At 38.6% G+C, this 8,783-nt stretch overlaps 1 protein-coding gene across 2 annotated transcripts in view; it reads right to left on the bottom strand.

Annotated features, from left to right (window-relative positions):
* Window positions 1-5,843, bottom strand: part of LOC145983855 (uncharacterized) — a 41,170-nt gene extending 35,327 nt beyond the window's left edge. Inside the window, exon 1 of one of the 2 annotated variants that reach the window (XM_083116912.1) lies at window positions 5,682-5,843. The gene's annotated coding sequence lies outside the window, so the exon portion shown is untranslated. Of the gene's footprint in view, window positions 1-5,558; window positions 5,639-5,681 lie in introns of those variants that run through there. The other variant, XM_083116913.1, reaches the window with a different exon arrangement.
* Window positions 5,844-8,783: the final 2,940 nt, after the last annotated feature.

The following is an 8,783-nucleotide window of genomic DNA, read 5'->3' on the forward strand; positions in this document are numbered from 1 at the left end:
CAGTAAGTCAGGTTTAATTCCAAATTCCCTAAAGCAGGAGTATAAACCTCTGAGCATTAAAGGGGTTGAACACAAAAAATAATTTACAAATGGGAATGTTAGGAAAATGCATCAGAGAAGCGTATGGGATGGTTGATAAACTCAATAAAGAATGTTTGCAAATGCACTTAGAGCTGAGCGGGTTATTGGACAGGGTGACATGGGACAGAATTGAGGAAAGACATTTTAAAGACGTCAAAGCAGATAACAATAAAATAAGTAACAAAACAAAAAATAAATTAGTAAAGATAGGAAGAACAATGGGGGAAAGAAAGGGGAAAAAGGAGGGCAAGGAGGACAATTTGTTAAATTTAACGGAATACGAACTTCCGGAAGAATTAATAGATGTAATGGGCAAGGGACAAAAGTTTGCCATAGGGGACGAAAAGATTGCAAAAGAGGAATTCATAATTGCAGCGGAAAGAGTAGGGGTAATGGTAGATGATAAGGACAATAAAACAGAAGCTAAACAAAGAATTCATGATATAATAGAAGAACAGGTTAGAAAAGAGAATTTAAAGAAAAGGGAAATAAAGGAGGGAGCAGAGATGGAGAAAATAGACACAGCAATTATAAGAGGAAGATAAATAATGCTAAAGCATGGATAAAAAAAATAATGTATTTTTGATCCAATCTGATAAGGAGAAAAAAATGGATGTTATAAGTAAGGATGAGTATAAAAGAAAAATTAAAGAATGTTTTTGCAGCAAAGATTATGAAGTGGTAAAGGAAACCCCAATTAACAAAATTAAGAAAGGGGTGGAAACAAGTATCACCCTAGTGAGGACTGTAAAAACGAAATTAATTGAAGGGAGCAAAAAAGGAATAGAGAAGCTTGATATAACAACTACCAGGTGTGCCGGTTAATAATTCTTAATTGATCCAAAAGAAAACAAGTGTATCTGGAAAGAAAGGTAACAAATGCTTTATTCAAAGTATGTCCCATCACTAGCTATACATTTTGCCCATCTGTCCATCAAATTATGGATGCCCTACCAGAAAAATCGTTCACATTTTGAGGTGATCCAGTCAGCAAGCCATTGTTCGACATCTTCGTAATCGTTGAAGTGTTGCTGGGAAAGTGAGTGAAACATCGATGAAAACAAGTGGTAGTCCGAAGGGGCTAAGTCTGGTGTGTATGGTGGGCAAGAATTCCCAGCCAAGTGAAGAAATGATGTCTCTGACACTTTTCGCTGTGTGTGGTGAGGCGTTGTCATGATGCAAAATCACTTTCCGTGTCTTTCAAGTTGAAATCACCACTTTTCAATCATCGAAACCAACAAACACGTGCGTCTTGCGTTAGGACATTGTCACCAAACGTCTCAACAAGGATACAATGGTTTTCACTCACGTTTTTCTTTTGATTGAACAAGAAAAGCAGGACGAGCATGTTCCTTATTTAGTTTGAAGGTCGACATGTTTACCACACAAACCCAATATCACGATCACTCGGTTGCACATCCACGGCATTTTGACAGGTACTGTCCTGGCAACACACTGACATAACAGTTGAGACTGTGCACCAACCCTTGCTTCCAGCGCCATCCAGAGACGAAATTAAGAATTATTAACCAGCACACCTGGTAACAATAAAATCATGAGTTCTGACATTGTAAACTTATATCTGAGTGTTCCTAGGGATAAAGCGGCAGACTGTTTGCAAAGATGACTGATGGAAAAAGGTTTAGACATCATAGTCGCATGGGAATACGTCATGTGGTTTCATCTAGTTACGAGATATAACTACTTTTGCTTTAGTAACTAGATATACGTACAAAAAGAAGGGTTAGCCATGGGTAACCTGATCTCCGGAATCGTATTCAGCATTGCATTACATTGAGAAGGTGGCCATAGAACAAGTGAAAGAGGAGGTCAAATATTTTTGGAGATATGTTGATGACACACTGATAATCGGTGGGGAAAAAGGGTTAAATAGTATGTTTAAAGTTTTAAGGGAACAGGAAGACCGCATCAAGTTTACAAAAGAGGAAATGAAAAATGATGAAATTAATTTTCTGAACCTTAAGATTATTAGTACAAAAGAGGGAATTAGTTTGGTTTGAGTTGGTGTTTTAAGTCCACTTTATGCACAGTAAGGCTAATCGGGACTGGACCTACAGTTTAAAGTGGAATCCGAACCACTTGTGCCTCCACCGGGTATCGAACCCGGGACCCCTTGATTACAAGGCGAGGACGCTACCACTGCGCCATCGGGGAGGCCCAAAAGAGGGAATTAGAACAGGTGTATTTCACAAGGCATTGGCAGGAGACCTATACATTTGTAAAGAATCTGTGCACGCAAAGAGAAGAAAAAACAATGTATTTTTAAATTTCTATATTAGGGTGAAAAAGCTATGCAATCATAAGGAAGAATTGATTGAAGAGGGAAATGGATAATGAATGTGGGAAACAGGAATAGTATGGGGATTAAAGGGTTTTCTGAAAAGATCGAAAAAACAGAAAAGGAATATGGCATAAAATGGGGTATGAGGGCTCCACACAATATCGAAAAACCACTTCACGGATACAAGAGAGAAGGAAAGGAAAAGAAAAATGAGGAGGAAGAGAAGGGTGTATATAGAATATGATGTGTTTGTGATAAGGAGTATATTGGGCAAATGGGAAGAAACATGGAAGTGTGGTGGAAGGAACAGGATAAGGATATTAGGGATCAAATACCCAGAACAGGTTTATCTGAACACATCATAGAAAAACATAATATTATGAAAAGGGAGGTCATTAGAAGGGAAAATCAACAAATAAATAGGCCGCTAATATATGCAAGGAAAGGAATAAGAAATTGAATAGAAAAGACTGGAACCTAGACGAAATTTGAAAGATGTTTAAAAGGTGGGATAACAACAGAAAAACCTTTTCCAAGAACTAAAATCAACTGAAAACGCTTATAAACAACAAAATATTTACATACCATGCAAAACATTTCACTTTCTCTAGGGGGTACAGAGGGTCAAGAGGGCTCCATGGTGACATCACCCACCCTCGATGTCAAGCACATTTCAAAATATTTTCGTGCAAAGTGAAGTTTCTTCTATTCCAAACAAGTGCGGAAGGTAATTTTTAGAGGTCTACATGCTATGAAACTTACATTTTTATAACATTAAATTTCCTTACCTACGTAACATCAATATGTTTTTCATGGCTTCCATCATGGATTCATGTCGCAGGCGCACGACCCGCTATTCGTTCAGTGCCTGCCCGGTAAAAATTTACTATCCTTCACATTGTTTTACGAAGAAAATTGTAATGTTTCGTGGCACTTTCCGTGAATAGTTTTCGGGGCTATCCGTCCCGGAATCGGTGGGAAATTTAAACTAAAAAAAAATTTTAGTTTGAAATTCTTGAGTCCAAATCTCCCATTGATTCCGGGCTCTGCCCCTGGGGTAAGTGACTTACCGCCCCCAACCACTAACGCGGACCCGCCTCCACTCCGGCTCCTTGGCTTTCTCTATAGAGTCCCTGTTAAAAGCATGTTAGAAATTGGCCGGAGTCAGCTGCCCCCAAATGAGCCCCAAACTTTTAAATTTGAAGAAATCAGTTTCCAGGATACGGAAAACTTGCCTGAATTTCACCACGTATCCACGACACGTCATATTAGGCATATACCCACAGCCCATTCCTTCTAACGAGTAGCTTACATTCACTGCCACATTTTCGACATTCCCTTTTTCACGACCCCGCATTCAATTAAATTTAAAAAATCCACTGGATATTCCACACCCGGTACGAATTTCACCACGGATCCATGGCACGGCACTTTCGTTGCAAACATAGACAGTTCAAAATACTGGATATCCAATGAACATGAACAAAACACAATCACGACACATGATGATGTACGAAGGTGTACGTGCCAAAGGCTACTGTCAGTCAGAGAATTAATTTTCAACAATGAACATGAATATCCGCTATGAAACATTCCCACATCACACAAAACACCTTCCCGATGTTAGACAATACTACAGGAACTTATTACGGTAAGTAGTTTCTTCTGTAGAAATGAAGAAATCTGTCCGAACAATAGTAAACTAGTACCAAGACAACACTTTACTATAGGCGAGATGGTTTTCTTCAAATTTACAGGAGAAAGTACTTACGCAAATAATTTTCTGTAGCGTTGTTGAAGTTCGGGAATGTAGTTTTGATCCATTTTAATGCAAATGCATGTGGTTTTGTACGAAAATCTCTTTCCGATGTGCTATTGCTGCTGTCGCCATTTGCTTTCTGCACGAGAGCACAATGATCTGTGTGTTAGATAATGTAAACCCCGTAATCAAACCACGCCGTGTTATCACCACAAGATGAGGTGTCGAGGATGCGTCGTGAAGTTGTTGCCGGGTGTGGAAGATGCCATGGAATTTGTAATTCAACACGGAATCTTGAAGAAAGTAGTGGAATGCAGAACGTCGAAAGTTAAAATTCAAAAGAATTCCGTGTATTTTCTTTCATCGAGAAAAACCGATGTTGTCCGTATAAGATAAATTGAACGAAATGCGTGCTAATGGAACCTAACCCAACAGGCCTAACCTAACCACATCCCCGTGATGGTTCGTGGGGCTATCGTGAATTTTTGGGGCTAACGTCAATGGTTTCATATGTCAAAAGTTGAACTTTTTTTTGTGAAGTGTTAATTTTTTTAAAAAAAATTTAGATATTTTTCGGTGAACAAGGTTGCAACACTGCATGCACACTCCAAATCGACAAAACACTGGCACAACGTGCGATGAACGAGTAAGCTATCGCCATATTGTGTGTGGAAATAAGGAAGAACAGTAAGTACTCAATGTAAGATGTGAACATTATTTTAGTTAGAAATTCATTATTTCACCTAAAGAAATGTTCCACAATGCAGAATAGTACGTTAGTACTATGTAAAAAAATGTGAAATAAATTATTTATAGGTGTCTCCCCTATAGTAAAGTAGTACCAAAACAACTTGAAAACCTTACGCACTTCTCATGGACAAGATATTCGCAGTCTACAAGCAACAGTGAATATCGTAGAAGCGTGGGAATGAATGTAGAAGTAAATCGGAACCTTAGTATAATGCATTTAGGGACTTTACATTTATGCTAAGGGAACCAAACCTAACCTGCCTAACCTAACCATGAAAGCATATATTGAATAAAACCTTAAGTAATCGCTCAAACTCAGCAGTATGTGTTAACAGACGTTCATCGAAATCGAAGCAAGTAAAAATTGCATTCGTAGCATGATGAAATCGCAATAAAACAAACTGAACTTGGCCCTTCTTTTGACTAATCTAAGACGAAATGTCCACTGATTATCGAACATCTATTAATCGACTGCATCTTCACTATTACACACTGAATATAAATCACTGCTTGTCTGTCACATGTATTATAAAATACGTTGACAGGTAGATACTTGAAAAATTTAAACCATGGTAGGGTTTTTTTTCACAATTATTACATTATACCCTTAGAACTTAACATAATTACAATTTTTCACTACATTTACTTTCTTATTACTAGTAATACCTTTATCAGGTGATGAATGCAATGCACATGCACACTACGTGTTACAAGTTAATCAAACGCAATGATCATGTCAACCTCTAGTCTGTGCACCATGAACTTCTTGCAATATTTAAAAGTACTCACCAAATGAACCGTGAGATGCATAAATTCACATTTTCAGTAAAATTACGAACACTACTTATCTCTCTACAAATTTAAACAGGCTGCGTCTTGTGAAATACATTAATTTCCAATAGCATTGTACCCGTCTTGTTGATTGGGTTTAACTAATGTATGTAGAGGGTGTTTAACTGTGCCTGTTTATACTGGTCAAAAACTAACATGGCGTGACGCGTCGTTTATGAATAGATTCATTTCAACGAATCACCATAATGAATCGATTCGCAAAAGTAAGAAGTAGAATGGAAAGCATAACTTACCAGGCAAATTGTCCATTGACATCTTCATTCGCTTTTTAATGTTATGCAAGGCAAGGTAATAAGCATTGAAATAAAATAAAACGCCAACGAAGGAATTGACAAATTAAACACGCCAGCATCAGCACAACTGCATTCCTTAAAATCACGTAGGATGAAGATAGGGATATGGAAGTAAAAAGAAGAACCGGGGGGGGGGGGGAGGGGCAGGAGACCTCTTGCTCTTACTCTCATCAGAGGAACGCTGGTTTACCTGAAGCTATTTCTTTCTGATACAATCGATCTGGCCTTGTGTGAAGTGCTTCTCTAAGATATCTCCATGCCCGTAGCCAGGCAGGGGCCAGGGGAGGCTCAGCCCCCCCTGGAACTGCCGCCAGCCCCCTGGCACTGCTATCAGCCCCCCTTTACATTAGATAAACTATTTTGCATAATTTGTTTGCAGTGAAGAGTGTTAATGTAGACAACTCACAACTTTAAGGATAAATCCATAGAATATGAACAGTATCTATTACATTAGCTCAGTTTGTTTATGAGCAGAAGTAGCTGCAAGTATTTAGAATATTCTCTAGACTTCAGAAAGTTCTTTCATAGGGGAGCTTCTTTATCTGTACCTTCACTGTCCCTGTTGTGTGTGATATACATATCTGTATCATCTAAAATAGTATGGCGTGTGTAAGGGATAATTTCAGTATCAGTCAATTAACACTTCAAGAGATTTTTAAAAGATGTAAGAAAATGTAGTATTTGTGTAGTATATGATATTTATAAATGAATGAGCGCCCCCCCCCCCACACACACACATAATTTACCTTTATTTAATATTTTTTTTAAAAATGGACTTGGTTTACAAAGCCCCCCTGATAACCCGTGATCCCCCCTGAGATCAATTCTAGCTACGGGCCTGGATACCTCGCGCTAATCTTTCTTATTTTATTTTCTTCTCTGGGGCAGCCGGGGTGGTGCCTTTGAGGTAAAGGGACTCCGAAAGGCCAGAAGACTGTAATGGATTATCTTGATTTATATTGTTAGACTGGCCCGCTGCAGACAGATTATACTGACATGCGGTGTGCGAATTAATGGGGAGGATTCCGGGGATTTCCTCCCACAAAACATTTTATCCTCGCAAAATAAAATTATTTTTATCCCCGCCAGGGATGCTTTATCCCCCTCAAAGAAAATTGAATTGAAAGCATACAGTACACCATTTCTTAACTAACAAACACAATTGAAAGCCTATTCGTGTCCAATAATTGATTGCTCATCAAAGATTTTCATGCAGCGAAAAGTATGCAGCCTTGAGAATAGAAAAGTGAATTTATTGGGAATCTTTCTCTGAAGAAGACCCTCTTAGAGGGTGGAAACGTTACGTCTATAGTATATTTTTTACAATAAATTTTGCCGTGGTCAGTGTTTGAGTGTTTTATTAAACATGGAAACAATGCTTGACATATTAGCCTTGTGGATTAAAGGAGGACCATTCTGCATCTTACCAACCTCACCGAATATGTATTAAAGCGATCATAAGAAAATTGTAGGGGGTTAAATGGACAAAAAGTTATAAGTTTTCGGTGTTACTGGTTCGATAGCCCTTTTTGTGAAGTATGGGTTTTCTTAGTAAATGTAAATACACCGTTTCTACATTACGCCATAAATGTATTAAGTAACATTTAATGATCTTGGTTAGAACCAATGTTCTAAAGTATTTAGAACCACAATGTAATAGTTTAGTTTGCTGACTGTTTCACACACACACAAGAAAACTACTTCCCAAAATGAAATCAAATACAATGGTATTTGTAGAGGGGTAGGGGGGATTTCCCCCTCTGGGTACTTGTGTCCCCATCTCTGCTTGATAAATTTTATCCATGGGGGAATGTTGTATGGCATAAAGTCATTATCTTATGCTGTCCCTAGACAGTCAGTATAATTTCCCCCACTGGAAATTTCTTAAATACCACCCTGCAAATACGCCACTGAGTGGACCAACGGCGCCAGAAAAGGACTTGCCCCTCCCCTCCCCACAGATATCTGGAAAGAATTCATGTAATTCAAATGGTGAAATTGTAGCGATATTTTATTACAAAAAATATTTATTTCTGCGATTTACAGGCTGTCAGTTACAGCAACTAACTACCGTATGCAACAAAGTAACGAAAGAACGTTTTCACCACAAACATTAGAATCTTGTTGACTGCCGTAACTACAGCCGGGAAGGAATAACCTGGCAGTGACGTCACTCCCTGATAGGTCAGCGTTGCCAACTACTATAAAAGGAATCATGGCACGAGTAAGAGTATGCGCAGTAAAGATCGTGGTGCAAACTACCAATCTTCAATTTAATGTTAGCACTGCTAGATGTCTATTTTATGTTTTGTTTATTTTAATTATTTCATATAATTCGGCTTCAGCAAACCATTATTGTAAGATGACAGCCACGACTTCATTTCATCCTTCCTGCTGTTTGATGTTGGGATTCTTCCACTAACTTGTGGTACGGAGCATTGTCACACACAATAATAGGGTTTGGGGGCAGATTGGGAATAAGCTGTTATTCGAACCACAAAATAAAATTGTTAGTGTTCATCTCCCCATGGTAGTCCCCAGAAGTTGTTTTTGAAAGCAACACTAACTTCGCCCCCTCCACAAATCCACCTTCACCACCGGCATGCACAATAATAAATCTGGGACCCTTTCCTGTTGGCACTTTTAACCCCGCCGAATCTTTGGAATCCAGCCAAACTTTGGGGATGGTGTGGTGTGTGTTCACGAAACTTTCATCCATGTAAATGAAAGACCGGCGGGATTGCTC

This window comes from Lepisma saccharinum, chromosome 2 (assembly GCF_977018435.1).
Source record: "Lepisma saccharinum chromosome 2, izLepSacc3.1, whole genome shotgun sequence".
NCBI classification, from domain to species: Eukaryota; Metazoa; Arthropoda; class Insecta; order Zygentoma; family Lepismatidae; genus Lepisma; species Lepisma saccharinum.